The sequence below is a fragment of the Trachinotus anak genome, unplaced genomic scaffold (genome assembly GCF_046630095.1).
Source record: "Trachinotus anak isolate AG129_WGS33_773 ecotype Australia unplaced genomic scaffold, CSIRO_AGI_Tana_v1 ptg000011l, whole genome shotgun sequence".
NCBI classification, from domain to species: Eukaryota; Metazoa; Chordata; class Actinopteri; order Carangiformes; family Carangidae; genus Trachinotus; species Trachinotus anak.
In genome coordinates, this window is record NW_027273862.1 from 16,058,189 (window position 1) to 16,078,950 (window position 20,762).

General features: G+C 41.5%; 1 protein-coding gene across 7 annotated transcripts in view; it reads left to right on the plus strand.

Annotated features, from left to right (window-relative positions):
• The first annotated feature begins 2,724 nt into the window (after nucleotides 1-2,724).
• The window catches only part of zfhx3b (zinc finger homeobox 3b), a 139,191-nt gene continuing 121,153 nt past the window's right edge, over nucleotides 2,725-20,762 (plus strand). For 5 of the 7 annotated variants that reach the window (XR_011692592.1, XR_011692591.1, XM_071488440.1 and 2 more), the window contains exon 1: nucleotides 2,725-3,160. The gene's annotated coding sequence lies outside the window, so the exon portion shown is untranslated. Of the gene's footprint in view, nucleotides 3,161-15,781; nucleotides 20,753-20,762 lie in introns of those variants that run through there. The other 2 variants (XM_071488442.1, XM_071488441.1) reach the window with 2 other exon arrangements.

A 20,762-nucleotide genomic window follows, 5' to 3' on the forward strand; every position in this document is an offset into this window, starting at 1 on the left:
GCTGAGGAAATGTCGTGTTACAGCACACCAGATATTTTAGAAGCAGAGAGAGAGAGAGAGAGAGAGGGAGAGAGGGAGGCAGAGAGAGTGGAGTGGGGTTGGGGGGGTTGGAGAGGGTGAGTTGGGTCTTGGTCATATAGGCTACAATATAAGAATTTAGATTTTCGTATGTTCTTCAAAGGGATGTGTGCTATTGGGTCTGTAGAAACACCGCGTCCCATGTGGATTCCATAACCTTTATAACCTTTAAGTCAAAGGCCTCTGGAAAATATAAAATACAGCCTGTATATTTGATCAGCCATCTTCACTACTACAACGCCATGAAAGGACGCTTAAGATATCAGTTGTGTGCAATCTGAGAAAATAAAAACAGACACTAGATTTATCTGTGTCAAGCATTTCTATCCAACACACGTTTGAAACAAACAAAAAAAAATCTCTGGTCGTTGTCAGTAACCCAGTTCTGGCTCGTCTCGTACACAGTACTGTATTATGCTACTTTAAGTTATATAGCATGTTTGAACAATGTTTGGATTCGTGTATATGTAGCATTGAACTATTAACTCTCACTATCGGAATTCACTACAGACTATAGGCGAGGACTATCTAATCCGTATTGTTTCAATAAACATAGCAGGTTATGTGATCAGTGAAAGCTGCTACTTGTATTCAGTGGACCAGGACTCTATATGGAGCTGTTTGCACAGAAAGTGTGCATACTGAGAGTGAGGGATTGTCCATTTCCTCAGAGAATCAACAATAAAATTATCATAACAAAGAGCACTGAGAGACTCAAAGGTCGATTTTTGCAATACAGTCTTTTCATTCGGAGGAAACGAGAGGACATCAGTTACAGAGGCGAAGTGCTTTACGGAAGGATTATTAAGAGAAACAAACGAGAGAAACTCCACAAATAGTTGGTATTGATCATAAAGGCATGGAGAAATTCCTAATCACGAAACATATCAAGCTGAGATGAGACACTGACCATCTGGGCTTCTTGTCATGATCTCAGAATAACTATCACTCCATAGCAAATTGAAAGCAAACAGGCCGGAGCTGACAAAAAGCCTTAATACGGGTTTGTTACACTGTCATACATTTATAGTGTTATTATTATTTAAGAGAACCTACATGTATTGACAACGTGTTTCGTAATAGATGTCACGATAACCTGTTTCCCCATCCCTGCTAGAGCTACACTTCTAAGTCCTTCACTGGTGTGCAGGGTAACAACTATACAGCTATCTGTATGTCCTAAACACCCGCCACACATATTGTAAACATTAAATAAATTGTCACACTCGTATGGAATACAATGAGCCTTCAACAAGTATTCATTAAAAAAAACAAAAAAAAAAACTTGCTTTGCATGATGCATTAACACAAAGCAGCTCTCTGGAGTTTCCTAATTTCACTGGAAAAATATTTAAAGCTTTGTGCTATGCATGCTCTCGCATCATTAAAAACATTTAGTTTTTTTTATATTACAACAGTGTTATAAAGTATTGAACTGAATTTTAACTTGGGCTAATATTTCGAGCTGGCAGGAACTGTAAAAGCGACACGTCTTTCACATCTTCTCCGTCTTACTTCCGTCTATGGCATATTTTATAAGCTGAATTTCACTTTTTTTCAAATTTAGTTATGAGTCTGAATTTTACAGCTTTACTCAAATTAATCTCTGCCTACACACTAATGTTGAGTTGAGTTGGGAATGAGTTGATGAGTATCTATTGCTTGAAGTCTCATGAAAGTAGTCTTTAGTCTTCTCTTATCATTAAACCTATCATCGGTAAATTCCTATTTTTATTCAGTCTAAAAATAAAAATGTACCGGGACTTCATTAATGCAGTGTGCAATCTAAATCACATAAAGTTTATTAAAGTAAAAAAAAAAAAAAATTGAAGCTAAGCATCAGGACTATTTAATATAAGCATCTGTCTCTGAGCAAGTGATATTTCTCTTAATGCTTAAAATAAATATTTACCAATACAAATACAGTGTTAACGCTTATTTATATCTTGATGCCACTGTGCTTATGATTAGCTGTGCTCATTGCAGATTGCAATAGAAGGATAAACCGTGGAAGCCTATATGAAGAGGTTACAGTAACCTACAGTTTTGCATACATGTAGAAATCGCTTTAAACATGCTTTAATTTTTGGCAAGGGTTTGTTCTAGTTGTTGACATGCACGGCAGTTATTTGCAATAATAACAAGTGGACTGTGATGAGGAGTAGCGTGTTTCCATTTTAGCCACTTCAGCCGTCCAAACGGAGTTATGTATTTCAATAAGTTGTTCAAACGTAGACCATCAACTAACTGTAGAGACGCAGCCCTGTGTGCAGCTTTCACACGACTGAAAATGACAGACTTCGGCTGAGAGAGACAGAATAAAATAAAGCATGGTCGCTTATGTGCTTTTAGCGGCCACAGTATGCGCTTATCTTTCATTTAAAAAAAAAAAAAAAAAAAAAAGCAAAAACCGGGACAAAAAGGTTTGAAAAAGTGAAAAAGAGCGGAGGAGAAGCTGTGCCTGTAGCGTCGGGTTTTGCCTGCTGCGGCTGCCTGCTCCAGTATTAACTTTCACAGTCTTCCGTCTAATCAAACTCTTACTTTCCGCTGTTCTTAATTCCATATTTTCAATTCCTGATCATTACTTTCCTTTTTTCTACTTGTATCTATCCATCCCTCCCTCCCTCCTCTTTCTCCCTCCCTCCCTCCCTCTCTCTCCCGAGCTCTCTCCTTTGCTGAATCTTATTGATCCAGAAGGCGGCTAATTAGCCCTTCCCTTCGTGCCTGTGTAATGAAGCACATGCGCACTGAATTAATCACAGCCATTTTTTGCAGGAAACTAATTAGCAGGAATAAAGATCCAAAGAGTTTTTTCTTTTCAATCATCAGATCTCACTTTCACCTCTTCCTCGCTCCCTCTAACACAAGACTCATCGCCTGCTTTGCATCCAAATTATTTTTATATTGCCTTTAACAACTAATAGTACCTACTTCGTTTTTTACACTCCGCAACAACAATGATCTTTCTTTTGCCACCCTAAGCGCAAACTGACCAAAACGGGACTGCCTTGATGGGATCTTTAGCTAAATCATCTCAATACTGGATTAAAAAGCGAGGATCACAAAGCGGCAGCGAGAAATTGTAAGTTTCAACTTTGCGTTTGTCTCTTTTCCTCTCTGTTTCCACGATCCTGCTCTTTTCGCTGTAGACTTATCTGAACCTCTTTCCCTATCTGTTTCTAGTTTACGTGTAGCGGAGCTGGCTATTCTTACGTTGTGAGAAATTTGCTGGCGATCACAAGTTCATTTCATGCAAGTAGTTTGGTTTATTCTCGATTTCTTTTTTTTCTTTTTTTTTATTCGTATCGTTACCTGTGTTTACATCAGCGTTCGTCCTCTCTCCTCCTCATGAATGGAAGATAAGAAATGGGCAAGACAGCGATCCTCTCCCAAGCAGTTGATCGTAGAAAAACACGGTTTTAAAACAAATATGTGCATTTCGGTGGGATCGGGAAAAGGTATGGAGGGCTTATGGTTGTCGAGAAACGTGTTTTGAGGCACAGAGGCAATAAGAAAGGGGCTGTGTTGAGCGGACGAAGGGCAGCGGCAGCTCCACATGAGCGCAGCCCAGAAAAGGAGCTCCAAGTCCAGCCTGTGGGTCCGTGAGCGTCCGGCGAAAGGGAACATCTCTCGCTTTCTAATTTTGACAGATTTGACACTTGCGACATCCAGGGGTTTTCAGCACCGTCGTATGGTTATAAAATCCTCCTCTGGATAAACACATTTTTGTTCCTCTCCAATACGTCTCTCTCTGAAACGTGCAATCCCTCCGCCCTGCCTTAGTTCCTCTAGCTACACTTTCCTCTTTACCCCACTTTGTCCATCTTTTCTTTTTTATTTTTGCCTCTTTGAAGCGTTGTTTTTAGGTCGATTCTTGCTCATTCCCTGACGAAGTCACATGCAAATCGATCGAGGTGTGTGTGTGTGTGTGTGTGTGTGTGAGTGTGAGTGTGAGAGAGAGAGAGTGTGTATGTGTGTGTGCGTGCATGAGGGGTTTGTGTTTTGCGAGCGTGTGTGTGGTGTGTGTGTGTGTGTGTGTGTTATGTGAATGTGGTGTGTTGAGAAAAACGGATCCCCGGGTCTCCTTCATGACAAGAGCGGATCAGCAGGACCTTGTACACGGGCAGCCTGAGAGTGTGAGCTGCGTGTCAGAGAACAGACATGTGGTTGAGGGGAAGACATAGATAGGCTGCATCTGCTGCCTCGAACTACTTGGCCACCGTATCAGACGCTCAAGAGAACATTTTTTCCCCGAGAAATGCTGACCGGAATGAAAACAAAACATTGCCCTATTAGTCTGACCTTAAGCAGACATATTCATACCAAAGTTAGTGCCAGAAACTTAACTATGGTCCAGGCTAAACCTATAGGTCACTGCATGCGTTTAATAACCACTTAGCCAGTGAAGATTTCTAGGATATTCTGAAGTTAAACTAAACGAGATCTCGTCCACATACCCAAAATAGAATAGGCTGTACTCTCGGAGGAAAACACAAACGAGGCTTGCAAAGAGGCAGCCTGTCTAAGCTGGGCCTTTTTCAAAAATATACTTTATATCTGCCTGTAACTACATTGTTACCAATCACACCAAAAATGGATCAGGTCGGCAAAAAATAGAAAACGGATATGCGGCTGTTATCTTGACGTTTACGTGTAAAGAGTGCAAGCCGAAAGTCCCCGTAAATGGGATAAAATAGCGACTACTTTTCGGACGGATTGGAGCTGCGTGGAAGTCAGAAAAAAGCTGCAAGAATTACAAGTCAGTCGTGGATATTTTTACGCGACACAGAGACGGGAAAAAAGAAAGAGGGGGGAAAAAAAGAGGTTTTGCGAGCGAGCAGAGGCAAGGATAGGATATGTGCATCGTTGGGGGAAACAGAAAGGGGGATGAGAAGCTGTGTGTGTGTGTGTGTGTGTGTGTGTGTGTGTGTGTGTGTGGTGTGTGTGCGCGGGAGTAGGTGGGGTGGGGGGGTGGGGGGGTGTGGGGGGGTAGGTCAGATAGCAAGAAACAGGGGGAACAGGGGTCATGGAGTGAATGCAGAGATAAAAAAGAAAGAGAGGAAACCCCCTTGCAAACAGCCCAGGGATGATGAGGAGAGAGTGGGTCTGGCAGCAGGGAGAAAACGGGTGATAGTAGTTGTTGGTGTGTTTTGGGAGCTACACAAAGCACTTGTGGTTGTCAGCATCTGTAGGATTAAGACTTTGGCTTTAGTTTAGGATGGGAGAAACAAAAATAGACCGGTAACAGGTTTAATAAAATTAATATGAAGCGTCCAAGCTGTCAGGCAGTGAGAGAGAGGCAAAAAAAAAAAAAAAAGGGGGAGTGGTGGTCGTGGGTGGGTGGAGGGGGTTGAGGGTAGGAGTGTTGAGGGGGCTGGGTGGAGGGGTCAGATAGCCATGGGCCATCTAGGAGGAATCAGGGGAAGAGGTCAGATAAACAGATCCCTACCTTTCAGACTGGAGAGGAGCAGACGGAAAGAGATTAACAGAAGGAGAAAGAGGGGAAATAGGGATTCATGCTGAATGCGTTTTTTTAGCTCCTTCCTCTTTTTTGTATTGCTATATATTTCTTTACCACACTAAATGTTAGCATCTGCAACAGTAATTTTTGTGTGTTTACAAGCCAGTGATTAGAAAGTAGAAGGTGTTTCAGTGTAGGCTGTAGGACAGGTAGGCTGCTGTGCCAAAACTCGAATCATCTCTCTTCCTCCCCTGTCTGACAGCAACACTCCTCTCCTCTTCCTCCTCCTCCTTCTCCCCGTCTTCTGTTACAAAACAAAGACAGCAGAAATGTTTACTATCATCTCACCCGTCTGATTTTCTTGTCTTGTCTCGTTGTCATATTTATGTTTAATTATAACAGCTCCTGGCAAAGGTATAGGAATGTCATTGGCTAAATTTCTATGTATTGTGTTTCAAATACATGTTTGGTGTGGCTAACTATAGTATCTCAAGCTCATCCCTGACTGTGATAGGTAGTATTGTGTTCATGTTACAGTGCTGATTTTACTGCAGAGAGCGTTTTTTTTTTTTTTTTTTTAAATCATTGAAAATTGGCCATTTTTATTTTTAAGTCAGTATTTGTGGTCAGAGTTATTTCTTCTTTGTTGGTGACATGTTGATCAAGGCTAGGTTTTCATTCTTCTTTTTTTTTTAAAGAAATGTTTTAAATAATTTTATTAATCAAAACCATTTAGTTGCAGATAGGTTATTTGCTATTACTGAGGGGAAAATGGGAAATAGTACATGAGTGTCCAGAATAAATGAAAAATAATCTCATGCAAATATTTCACTCATCTAATTATTCTAATTAATTTAATTAGAATTTGTTTTAATTTATTTGGACTTGGTTAATAGATCTTCGTGACACCAGGTAGCTGTTATAAAAGATTGCACATATAGGAATAAAAATAGACTAAATTGTTAACTTGTTATTTGGATGTTAGACATTACACAATTCTTTGTCTGCTAAGATCAAAATAATTAAAAATGCTTTATTTGTGCTGGTAGTGCTGTGCATTTAGCGATTAAACATGACTCCAGTGATATGATTAATCAAGTAAGTGCATATTTTGGAATTAATATCTGTGTGTTGCTGCTGTTGTGATCATTATTCATAATATAAAGAGAATATTTGGTGTTGTACTGGTGTGATGTCTTGACCGGTCTTGCTGTGGAGATGTGCAGCTGCCACTGATTCTGCACAGCAACAAAACGTTCGACCACTGTTTGCACTTGGTCCCCTCTATTACCATAATTGATGACAGGTACATTCAGAGTATTCTGAAGTCATTTGACTGTGTGAGTGGGAATAGCACGTCCAGCTGGGGAAAAGAAATAAAGGGAGTAGCAGTCGTCACGGATAGTTTTGTTTCATGGTTTGGGGGGTAACACAGAGAAAAGGGGAGACAGCGCCTCTGGCTGTCATAACCCCCCTCTCCTCCTCTCACTGTGCCTCTACCTCTCTGTCTCTCTCCCTCTTTCTCTCTGAATCTCATTCTCTATATGTCTCTGCATATCTCTCTTCTTAAGTCCCACCTTTCCGTGCTCGGGCACTGGCACCGTGGGCCATGTCCTCTGTCGGAGAGAGCCCTCTTTGGGTGAACAGTAGGCTAAGGCCATACATCGGAGATTGAATACAGTTTAGGTTGGAGTGCAACAAAAAGTGTACGCAGAATACAAAAATCCACATATATATATAAGATAAAGATAAATATAGAATGATTTTGTGAATGCAAAAAATATATTATTATTATAATAATTATCATTATTATTGTTGTTGTTCTTGTTATTATTATTGTTGTTTTTTGATAAATGGTCACCTGTCACTTTTTAATTCATTCCTTCCAACTCTATGTTGTTTGGGCTGTAAGAGACAAAGAATTATAAATATGAATAGATCTACCTTTGTGTGGATGTGGTGCCACTGAAATCAGAGAAGAATGTTAAGTCTGTCTGTAATGTGTGTTTGCACCATCAGCAATATGGACATGTGTGGATAGGGGCAGTCAACAAAAATGTTGGCTCTGAATTTGATGTATGGTTTTGAATATGCAAGGTCGCGCAGTGAGGACCAGTTCTTCCAGTTGTCCTGTAGCCGAGGCCAGTGGATGTGTCATGCTATCATAAAGGAGCGGGCGGTGGGCGGGATCTCGCTCAGCACAGGGGTGAATGAGAAAGTGGGAAGGGAAGAGTGGAGGAGATGACTGTCATGCTCAGGTGTGTGTGTGTGTGTGTGTGTGTGTGTGTGTGTGTGTGTGTGTGTGTGTGTGTGTGTGTGTGTGTGTGTGTATGCTTTTGGTGTACCTGATCCTTAATCCCAACAGCCCCATGTGTCCAAAAGGTCTCCTCTTTATCGACCCCTTTTTTCTCTAAAATTCCCCTCCCTGTCTTCTTTTGAGCTTCTCTTCTTTTTCAATGTCATCCTTTTATCTTTTTGAAGTGAAGTTGACAGGGATTTTTGTGGTTTGCTCTTTCACAATATGTTATCATGTTAACAATCTTGGTTAAATCATTGTGGTAGACTAGATTTATGACAGAGAAGATATGCATGTGTCTCTGCATATGTGTGTGCACAGCCGCATACTGGTGTGATGAAAATCAAATTTCTTTTGAATGTACCACATTGAGGCCTTGTTGTGGTTTTGTTTTTATTGTCATTATTTTTATTTATTTTGGGCTGTATCCAAAAATCTGAGTTAGTGCTCATATTCAGACAAATCACAGCAGACCTATGTTGTGATAACACATTGCTCTGTCTATCCAGCAGTCACACAGAGAATAGAGAGACAGAGTGAAGGGAGAAAATTCTTACCCTCACCTTCAGTGATGGGAATTCACAAGCTATAACAGAACAGAGAAAAATAATTTCTAATACACATTTACACAAATTTGTGTTCCATTTCTAACAATAAATTAATGCTCTTATAGTATGTGTGTGTGTGTGTATGTGTGTGGATTTGTGTCCTTGACTAGAATCTCAATATTGCTTCTGTAATAAATGAACAGTATCATTTTTGTAGTAAATAAGGTTTCTGAGGTAGTCGTATTTTAACAGTGATGAAGACTATTGTGTTCCTGCATTTCTGTATCGAGTACGAGTAGCAGACCCATGTGACGTATGCCTGTCCAGGACTGACAGTACCGTCAAAGGTGTGTGTGCGTGTGTGCGTGTGCGTGTGTGCACGGTGTGCGTGTTTGTGTGTAGCTTAGTGGCTACAACTCACTGTGTATATATTCTATTTGGGGCAGCAGGAGCTAGCTCTAGTGTTCAGGGATGGGAGGAACAACGGTTTTGTGTCTGTATAGGCTACATATGCCTACATGCGGGCAAAGCAGGGATGACAGGGACCATTCCGAGGGCTGCAAATTTGAACTGAGCTGCACCCCAGCCCCCCATAGGCCCACCCCTCTCCTGGACCCTGGAGGCCAGCATTCCACCCTCTGCACTGGCGCTTATCATCACAAAGGACAGAATGCATAAAACATGGAGGACGCTTAGACAGAGGCGGCCCAGGTCGCCTTTCTCTCCCCACGCTGAGCCCTGGAACAATGCATGGGCCCCTCTGGCCTGTGACTCTGACGACACACACGCCGTCTTTTTATCCTCCCCTATTTCTTTGTCATCCTCTTCCTCTTCCTCTATGTTACTGTGCTCCGTGGAGTGATAACTGCCCTCGCATTGTTTATCTGTGTCTGTGAAATCTGCACTGTGTAACTGAAATGTAAGTGTGTGTGTGTTTGTGCGTGTGTATATGAGGGAGAATGACAGATTTAAAATATTGACAGTGCATCAGCTGCATAGCTCCTGCTTTCATATGACATATTATCTATTGTATTACGTTTTTTTGGAAATAGAATTTTGTGTACTTTAAATTCAAAAAACATTGTGCACTCACGGATTGACACAAAGGTCAAAAGTAAACAATATAAATAATTTTATTCATATGAAAAATTACATTTCATAGAAAAGAGGACATATTGCAGTGCAGGCAGATGATCTGTGTTGCAGACCATCAGCATGTCATTTTTCCTCCGTCACTAAATTACTGCCAGGCCACTCGATGATGCAACTTCAAAGCTTGTACTAGCACCAAATACAGTGCGTGTGTTTGTTTAATCAAGCTATCAGCTTCTCAGCTTGTCTGTTGGTCAGTGGGCTGGGGCTGGTTTGAAAGACCAGATAAAGAGCTATGTGAAAGTGATATGAACATTATGCTCCATATTCTTTTTCTCCATGCCAGTCATTGTATTCTGCTACACCCAAAACATCTTTAGTATTAACAATGGGGCAGATAGACAATATTGGACAGTATAGTTTTTGCTTTACACAATTACATGTGTCCATTGTTTGTTTGTTCTTTGTTTTTGTTTTGTTTTTTTTCCAAGTCTGATGATAATTTATTTCTATTTTCAGATCTTGGTTAAAGCTCACTTTAGGTCTCAGATTTAGGTCATAATGATTTTATTTTCCTCTCTGTGTGTGCACTGCATCCACTGTGACTATGTGACTGTGACAAACAGTAGTCATGTGTGGCTGAGAGGGTTTTAGTCTATATCTGTCTGTATGTGTGTCTGATAGCTGGGCTGTAGGAATGTACTGCTAGGATGTGCTGGACCCCGGCAGGTCTATGGCACTTCCTCTCTGTGTACCTCACAGCTTATCCTCCTCAGGATTATAGAGAGAAGAAAAGAAAAGAGCGATGGCAGGAGCACCCTTTACTTCTCACACCCTCTCCCCCATTTTTACAATTGACACACACACACACACACACACAAAAATCCCAACAAAAAGTGTAATTCACTTGCAAATGTGTAGTAGCCCGTCCATGTTCCCAATGGAGGAGAGAGAGAGAGCGAGGGAGAGAGCGGGAGGGGCAGGCATGGTAAGACATAGAGAGGAGTCTGCAGAGTATTTCAGTGTGAGACAGGGCTGAGGTGAAGCTGCCGACTGCTTCTTCCTGATCAGGAAAAGCAGCCAACTCCATCTGCCCATTTATAGCTTCTTATGGGGTTTGTGTGTGTGTTTATCCTTTTTGTGCTGTATGTAACTAAATATGTATGTGTGTGAGCTGTTGTCATGCACTAGGTATATGAGTTACAACTCACTATTTGTCATTCCCCTAGCTTCTCCTGAGATGGCCTGGTGTTGTTCGCTCAGTGCCCCAGGCGACTGATCTTCCAGTAGTGAAGGGGTTAAGAAGCAGGGATAGCCCTCTTTTGTCTCTGCGGCCCTCTTTGCCATTGTTGTGGTGGAATTGAGCTCGGTGCACCTCACTTGACCACAGCAAAGCAATAAAATGGCCTCTAAGTGCTGTAGCCTCCGTAGTCCTCTGATGTCAGCTCTCCTCCCGCTTCTGCCTCTGTAGTTTCCTTTTTTCTACTAACACATGGACATGTCTCTGTGTGCAATGTACAGGAAGTGTACACATACACTGTACATATACTATGCATTGTTATATGATTAATATAACAAATAACACAATAGCCTTTATATTATCTACTTGTTTGAGATTCAGCTCACATCTTCTTTTTCTTTTTTGTAAGAAAGTATGTAATGTAAATCACATACTAAACTTCCGAAGAATATTTTAATCTATTTTTGGTTGGTGCTTTGCAAACAAACACGGTATATATGATCAGCATATACAGAATACACATCAGCATATACCCATTCAAGCGATTGGGAAAGTGGTCTCAGACTTTTGGATGCCACAATATAATATTAGAATATAGATTGTGAAGGCCCTGTCAGCACCTGTATTGCTAGAAGTAGCTGAGACAGTGCTAACTGTTCTTGAAGAGCACAGTCAAAGATGCACACATTTTATATTTTTAATGATCTATGAAAATTGTTTTAAGTATTTATCAAAGCTTTCTATTCAGCAGAATGGTAATGGTATTTTTTTTTCTTACACTCAGTGAGCACGTGTGTCTGCCTCTGTCAATGCCAGAAAATATCTAGGCCGATCTGACCACCACCACCACCACCTGATAGTCATTATCAAATCGAACGGAGAAGTCCTGCTGTTATAGCTGCTGAATGAAGTTAGATACTTCAGTTCTTTAGCTGTACACCGTTATATTATTTTACAGCTTTTCTTTCAGTTCTATTACTAGCAATAATGATACAAATACTATGGATGATGAATTTATTTTTCAGTTTGAGAATGTATTATTATAAGGTAGAGTGTTGGCGGGGGTGTGTTTGATTGCACAGATGATTGTTTATAGTATAGTCCCACCTCTGCAGACATTGTAATTAAAAAGAAGATATACTGCATGTGCATCTGTTGCTGTTCCATCTCATCTCATCAAATAACTGCCTGGCTGCTGCAGTGAGCATGTCAGTGGATTTATGAAAGATTTCTGATTGGCTGAAATATAATTGGCAGTGTCCCGAGTGTAAACCATTTATTCCAGGTGTCATACAGACTGCATTAAATGTTACACCAAACTGCAATTAAAGCAACATTTCCTCAAAGCCACAATATTCCACCCCGACCTTATTCTGAAGGGTGTCTCTGTCTGGTGTGCCTTTGCCTCATCCTCCTCTCCTGCTCTGCTCCTCCTGAAACACGTGTAGTTTCCTCTTTGGGTCTCACTGTACCTAAAACAAATGCTCTTTCTCATTTTCCCTTTGTTAAATGAACAAACATAAGGACCTCAGTACCTCCATAATAAATTGATTAGAGAGAAGCGGACTCCCACACAGCAACACCGAAAACTAGAGTGTGTGTTTACCCTGAGGAGGAAGAGACAGACTCTTCCTCTCCCTGACACACATACACCAACACAACAACAAAAATAGTGTATTTATCCAGTTTAATGGCAGTTCATGTCAGCTGGTCCTCAAGCTCCCACCTCTCTGGCAGGCTATACTCTAACTGCTGTTTTGCACCCAGTGGCTGATATCTCATGACAGCGACAGTGCCGTGGCGTTTACATATTCGACACCGGGCCCTGTGTGACTGTTTGGTTTTGATTCTGACGTTCAGTGCCACAGAGCATAGATTTGGTCTAGGCTGAAGGAGGGGGTTGGGCAGGTCCCATGGGGCTGACACAGGGCTAGACGGCTGTGACAGACTGGTGACCTCGGCTTTGTGACGTCATTTGCCTCGTCTGGTCACCATGGCATTCATTTTCCCTACTGTTTAATGAATGAAGATAGGGGTCTGGGCTACTTTATGCAGCTATTGGTAATGTTCTGGTGAATTCAGAGGCCCCAGTACAAATAGAAGAATGCCAGATTATAATAATGGCTTGAGTTAAAACATCCCTTCTGTCACCTTATCATCTGCTGTCTGCAAGTCTTTCACACTTCAGTTTAGGTTTAATTAAAGGTGGCATTTTCTCCTCTTTTTCTAGCGCAGCTGAATGTTTGACATTTCTGTTTTACTCAGGTGGTAACAAAATAGAAAGTGAGCATTGTTGTGTGAAGCAGTAAAACAAAACACACCCTGACCACATATAGGAAGTCAGCCTGAGGTAAGAGCTGGGCTCAAAACGGATACTGACTGTTACAACAGTTTTTCTCCTCTTTACATGCCAAGTGCCAATTTTTTGACAAGAAATACTTTGCCTTTCCTCTCTTCTACTACTCTTTTACTCTGCCATAGAGGATCATTTAAGCACTTTTTCCCCCAGAGCCGTTACCCTAACCCTAAATAATGCACATTTGATAGAAATATAAAGGAAAAGCCTCAGAGATTGGGTATAATCTGGGCAGCATATCCTCTGTAGATTGAGTATCGTCCCTGCAACTCAGACAAGGTGCATATCTATATCAGGAGGAGGATGACTGTAAAACAGGCTCCTCTTATTGCCTGCTTTTTGTTGGAGCCAGGTGTTTCCTCATGTTGGATCATGCCCTGATAACGTATAACAGGCCACATGGCAGGTGAGAACCCAATTTTAATGCTAGCAGATAGCTCTTCACGCTCTGGTCTTCCTGTGCCATGAGCAAAGCTCAGAAAACTCTTGCAAGCAGAGTAGAGTGGTAAAATTGCACCCTGGGCTGAGGATTAACACAGGAAGTAGCCCTTGTATGGTGCAGGGACTCTGTGGATGTACTATTTCCCTCCTAGAGGCACTAGGAGCAGGACAAGTGTGTAGATGACACAGCCTTTGTTTACACTGGAGAGAATATGGGTTTGAAGGAAGGAGAGAAAAGACAGAGGCGGTGGTCAGGGCATGTGGAGGGAGGGAGGGAGGGAGGGCACAGACACCAGTCTCATCACTTCCTTCCTTTCTATAGTTTTAATGTTTTTTTTTTTGTTTGTTTTTTTGTTTTTTTGTGTGTGTGTGTGTGTGTGTGTGTGTGTGTGAGTGTGTTTTTTTTCATGATTCGCCATTATCGAAAAACAGGAGTAGGCAGAAGAGGAAGTGTTGAACACAGGTCCCATTAAAGCATTCTGTATAACAATAATGCATGAAAACACCAGACTGTAGAAAATATTAAAGTGATAGCATGTTTGCTATTGGAGGTTGTTAAACTTTGTGTAAATGTTGTCTGCCTCTGTCTGTAATCTCCCAGCTGGGTTTACCCTGCGACAACAATAACACTTCTCTTTTTTTCCTGCCAGACAGGGTACATTAAACAAGCCTGCATGTTTTGACCCTGATCAAGACAGAACACTCATTTCTCACACTCTGTAGACCCCTGGTTTCCTCAGTGTGTGTTCATGCACATGCGCAGATGGATGCATGGATGCGTGATTGGTATATGCTACATGGTAGATGGTAGTTCTTTCCTGTCTTCCACATAGAATTTCTATTTAAGAAAACAGCAGACTGACACCTGCACCCTTTGTCTTGTTGAGTTTCAGCCCTGTGGTCAGGGCAAAATGTACTTTCGCATGACAGATGGCTATGTGGGCCTTCAACAGGAAGCCTGGCTACACTGTTTCACAATCTCTCTAGAAACAAGAACTGAGTAAACCCGCTATGGTGTGCTGTCCGCATTTTGTGTAATGGATGCCAGCTTGCCTGTAGTGGGTACAAGCACAAGGCAAAGGGAGGGGGGTACCCCGGCATAAGTGGACCCCTGAGACCTCCTGGAGGGGTAGAGGTGTGGTGAACGTCTGTTTTGGGCATGGCTTGTGTCAGCCTGTTTAGTGTTTGCCTGTGAGGGCATTTATATGCAAATGCTAAACAACCTATTGGGGTGGCTAATTACAACAGGGCTTTTGTGTGTCCCAGGCAGTGAGAAGCAGGGAGTTTCTAGCACGCCAGGCCTGGACTTCCCCTGCTTGTTTACTCATTGTCTTTCCTTATTACCCCCTCATTGACACTCCCCTTTTGTGTGGCTGTACCGTTTGCCTGCATGCTGGCTCCTCCCCTTGTGGTGCTGGAGTTAATGTAGTAGATTAAAGAGGCAGCACTCTGGCCCTGTTTACTTCCTCTTTCATCTGGTGGCCTAGCTCAGCTTTACACTGTAGCCATCCCTCCTGGAGCTCTTGTCTAGCCACCACCCATTCAGGAAGGATTCAGCCTCATAGTACTCGCTCTCTCCTACAACTAATGCTCAGCTAATTACTTTGGGTGATAAAAATGCATTTAGGTCAGGATCTAATGCGATGCAAATTTATGAGCAGGCAGAAGCAAATATTAACTTGTAGAGTCACTGATAGTCATTGGCTGGGGACAAAGGTACACCTCCCTTAACTGTCAAATATGAAGGTTTTTATCTGCTTTCGCTGTCGCTGCCTGTGTTATTTCTTTGTTGTCAGGGATCTAAGGACAATGACAGCAGAATGCATTTCAAATTTTCCATCTGTATAGGCTCCTGTGTAAAGATGTGCATGCTGTTAGACAAAACCATAGTGCAGTAAAGCCTACATATGAAGCCCTATTTTTACTATTATACAGAAATATGAAATCATTTTTCTTTCCTCTTCCTGTTGACAACAAAATATTGTTGTTATTTGTAGTAATGAAACCACAGCCAAGTCATTGTGTGAAAAGGTGTGAATACAGTGTTTCATAATTAAAGAAGAACATTATGAATATTGCAAGTGAGAAAACACTAATAAATTGGTAAACATTCTTTGTGTGTGTGTGTGTGTGTGTGTGGGTGTGGGTGTGGGTGTGTGTGTGTGGGTGTGTGTGTGCGCGCACGCGTGTGTGTGGGTGTGTGAGAGAGAGCAAACACTTTAGAATTGCTTGGTGTCTTTGACCTTATGGCATCATCTGGTTTTGTGATCAAGTGTTTTAGGCAGACAGGCCAGATTTCTCCTGCTTTTTAAAGGTCGAGCTCAAAAGCCTGGACACCTGGATTAGTTGTAGTTTTGATACTGTTGTTTGCCTCTGAAGATGATTTGGTGTAATTCTGCTTCTATCCCACGTCGGCCAAAAATCAACTGCAGCAATAACCTCCTTTATTATGTAGGAAAACTGTGAGTGTTTCTCAACATGTGTGCGCTAGCATGTCTTACTATTAGCTGTCCTGTGCAATATTCTAAAATCCCTGCTGAATACACAACCATATCAAACTGGCCCTGCTGCATTCCTGTGAAATTATTTGTCTTGTGCTAAAACAAAGAGAGAGGAAGAGAGCAAAAGCACAGGTTTAGTATTGCATCACTTCACTTTACCACTTCAGGTTCACAGTTTGTTCCATGGTTTGCCACCACTTGTGCCTACTTACTACGCCAATTACACCCCCACTTTCATGTGTTCCCCCTCTGACATACATATACCCTGACACACATTCATGTGTACATACACAGGGGGGAGACTTGGCTGGCCAAGGAAGCCAGGCTGGATCAAAGACCATGTGTGAGGGAGTCAGGGTACCTCATAGAAAACAGCTGCCCCTTGCTGTCTCTGCTTCTCACCCTGGCCTGACAGCAGCCAGAAATATGAGGCCTCTCCAGACCTCTGTCCTGGGGAAAAAAGGACAGGACAGCACACATACACTCAGAAAAGCTTTTGTCTCTGCTCTCTCTCTCACTCTCCCTCACTCACTCAGACATACAAAGAAGAAAGAAAGCCATTTGTCTATGCTCATTCACTCATTCAGCCTCAAAAAGAAATCTTCGTTTCACATATACACTCCCTCTGCCACCCTCACAAAACCATTAAATTATCACATGCTTGATTTCTCTTTATTGTCTGTTTGTTAAACTCTTTCATTAGCTGTTTTAGTCAATTTGGCGCAATTTGTCTGTCAATCTTACTCATTTGCCTTTCTCTCCTCTTCTCTCCTGCCCTCAACATTGTGCCTGCTCTTTCTGTGACCTAGGCCTTCCTCAACACTGTCTGAGGGCGCTTTTCTTCTCCTATACTCTTGTCTCCACCTTTCCTCACCACATGTCTGGGATTTCTCTCCCTCTGCTCTGCTTCTTCAGCATGCTCAAACTCTGACAGAGTTGAGAAAGGCATTCAGCTCCCTAATCCGGGCTCCCTCTATCAGGAATGCTAATACGTGTGATTGTGTGACCCGCCGAAGCCCGGCAACATCTGCAGGAGCCTATGGCGAGCCCCCACCCTCGCACACCCACCCTGCCCCCTGCCTTTGAGCGTTCACTCGCTGCCATTATTTCATTGTTTCACTTCACGCTTGTGACTGGGCAGTGCAGTTAACCCTCTGCTGCTCAGGCCAGGCTAGCTGCAGTCCTGCACATTGAAAAGGGGTGTATGGGTTTGGGACAGCCCTTTCCCAGGACGGGCCTTCCTGCCTGCCCATCTGGACCCCTACACGCAGCTCTTCTTCTCAACACTGTTTACTTATGCATTCCACTAACAGTCGAATACATCTGAGTGTTCATATAGTCTACTTAAAAGTGTGGTCACTTGTGAGTTAAGGCATAATTACAGGAATTACCACTGCTTCTCGCTCTTGGACATTCTACATAAATAGCTCTTATTTTTTCAGGGACATCAGGAAAAGGAATCTTACTCTTGATAGGATGAGATCTGAAGACATTGTGGTGTTAGCCAATAAAAACCTGTTATTAAATTTTCACCCATGCCTTCGTTAGGTATTTGAGTTGAAAGAAATTATTGTTGGGATAGTGTCTGTTTTCAAAAAGATGAATTACTGGTAAAGCAGAACTGACAAAGTGAATCTGTGTCAGCCTTGAGTGCCACTGATTGAATTACCCATCTCCTCAGTGCTGGCTGTACTCCTGCATATGTATTCACGCTACACCATACTATGGACAAGCAAAGGAATAGATTGGATTCCTGTGTGCCTCAGTCACATCCTAACATTAAACTATTAAAGCTTTTGGATTGTTAGACCTCTCAGAATTCAGCCTGGGTAATCTGTTTGTGCTGGATTCCAATAAAAAAAAAAGTGTATATCCAACTCACATTGCATTACAAAGGACTTCATATGAGAAGAAAATCCAAGCAAAACTAATATTTTATAGTTGTATTGTACAATATACATTAAGTCATTACCCTGCTAAAGTCCCTGAGTAGTCATTTGTTGATGCCAGGGATGAAAACTGGTTTAAATATGAAGTTTTCATTGCAGCAGAGTTCCATAGCCACACAAGTAGTAAATGAATTTTAACATTAACGTGTATCAGCTCACACAAAGTATGAGGCTCTGATTGTATAAGTGTAAGCTGATTGAGTTTGTTTGCTACCTTTAAGTTAGATGTGTTCATTCAATTTTTTCCAAGTCTGTTACAGAGATCTACACAGGCAGGGAGTTAGCTTTGTACTTAGCTGCAATGTCTGTGATAACCACTGGGGATCCACATTCAGTGGTCAATTGTCCATCTCTATCCCTGGACGATACACACACAGACACATGCACACACTCTTCACGCACACATTCTGTTAATGTTGGAACAATGTTTTTTGTCCATTGTTATCAAAACCATGATTAATCATTACATTTTTGCAAAGCACAGGTAGTGTTACTATGGGGACGTAAAATGATCCATGCTGCTTTGCATATCAACAGAAAAGTTTACAATTGCTGTACAACTCTGGGTTGTGTCTAGAGCTGCTATGGGCCCATGTGGCTATAAAGAGATTTCCACTCTTTTGGGATTCTCTGTCTCTTCCTCTGACCTCTGTTGTTCAGCTCAACAGGCTGTTTTGTAGCGCGCCAAAACAGATTATTGGGCAGTTCAGCATGAATAAAGGTTTTGATGGTTTCCTGCTTTCCCTCACTGTCAAATGTCATTGTAGATTTTTTCCCACTGCTTTTGTAACATTATGATTAGTTGCTGTTTAAAAAAAAGGAAGAAATCTGCATTGTAGAAATATTAAAGAAAACCAACCTAAACATTAACTGTGTAAAATTCCAATTAATTTTCTGTTTAATTTTACTGACTGTTGTGTCTGTTTTGCTTTGCAAGCCTAACATAACAGAGAGAACATTATCTCCCGGTTAGACCTTATTTTAGAGAAAACAAGTGCAAATTATATTAGCAGATAATGAAATTAATCTCTTTTCTGTCATGTGCATTTACTGAATGTGCATATGAATATAAAATTCTAAACAGAGTTTTATAATTTAAAAAATGTTTTAATTCCTGATAATAATGGGAATGAATAAGTAAAAAAATAAATGAATAATAAAAAAGATGAGGAGACACAATTCAAGCAAACTTTAACAACTCATCAACAAACTTTAAACATCTGCAGTCTAACAAATGAGAGCAAAAGTCAGATACAATTATGATCAGAGTTGCAGAGTGTTAAACTTTACTTCATAGTTTCTTAAATGAGACAGTCAAGATCTTTCCATGTGCATTTCAGTTTAATGGTCTTCCCCACCATTCTGTGTGATAACATTTTTTCTTGTTCCCTGCAAAAACAATTTAAACTGAGTATGAGCCATAGGGGAATAGAAGTGAGCCTACCATTCCAGTTCCCATGATGGCTCATTGAAACCAGGGACTGAAAGATATATTTTAAAATCAAACTTCATACCATAACAGGCCATCCTAGCATTCATTTTACATCTGGAACAGCAAACTGTTCTGGAATGATCATCCACTTTGTTATGTACACATACTCTGACATTGTTTTTAATCTGTGCATTCTAGATACATTCTGTCTGACCAGTATGGGATATAAATGCTTGATTGAAAGAACTGCAGATTACAGCTCCCCCATTCCTTTGTTTACAGACATGTTTCAGAGTTTCAAGACAGTTTTAAAGGAATGGGCGCTACAGAGCCAAATTGGATCTGGGTATGTAAATACTGCTCTGATGTTTAATGAGAAACAAAGTTAGCTAATTATAGCAGCTCTGAGAAACATGAGGAGGACAGTGGGAAATGTTTCCATCACTCCCTAGCTCTATAGATTACTGCCTAATTGCCTCAATCGAATCAGGCGGAGACATTAGCCAGAGAGGCAGAGAGTGAGAGAGAGAAACACGGGGATGGGGCTGATTACACATATCCGTCGGTGGCTCTTTAGATAATCCAGCAGAGGACCAGCAAGTTGGGCTCTCTGACACAGTATGAACCTGTCTATCTCCTGTAGTCTGTGTGTCTCCCATGTTCTGCTCCCCTCCCCCAGTGCAGTTATGAAGGTGAGGATAGCAGGGTACTGTCTTCTCTCCTGCCACGCCAACCAGCTGCAGAGGTGATTCATACTCCCATGCGGAAGTTTTTCAACTATAATTACATGTAATTCTGACACATGTTTATGCCTGATTCTACCAGACAGCTTCTCCACTAATGACAAAGTAGTGCATAACATCCTCCCAAACATTTGTTACAACAATATTTTTCTACCTTATTTTTGCATGTTGTAATTTTAAGTACTGGTTGGAAAACATGAAGTGCTAGTTTGGCTGACCTGTAGAGAGGCTAGAGGAATAGTTTCTTCCATTTTACAACAAATCCTGTATTACTTTGTTTGACAAACATCAGCAGTATGAGAGAGTGAAACTTAAGACGCACAGCAAAATTAAATTCAAGTGTTTTTAAGAATATCCCGATGTTGGGAAGTCCAGCTTGTCTTTCCTCTCATTTATTTTTGTCTCTGTGGAAATGATGAGGAGAGAGGAAACCAACTTGTTTACTTGATTTCTGTTAATTCCTCTAATTCCTGTTAATGGTGGTACAGGAATAAAAAGGAGACTTTTGCATATGGCTGTTTAAATATACGTCCCGCTTATGTTTTGTAGGCAGGATGGGGGGGAATAAGAAGCTCCGTTGGATCTGTTTCGTCCTCAGAGCACAATGATATTGAGGTCAGCTGTC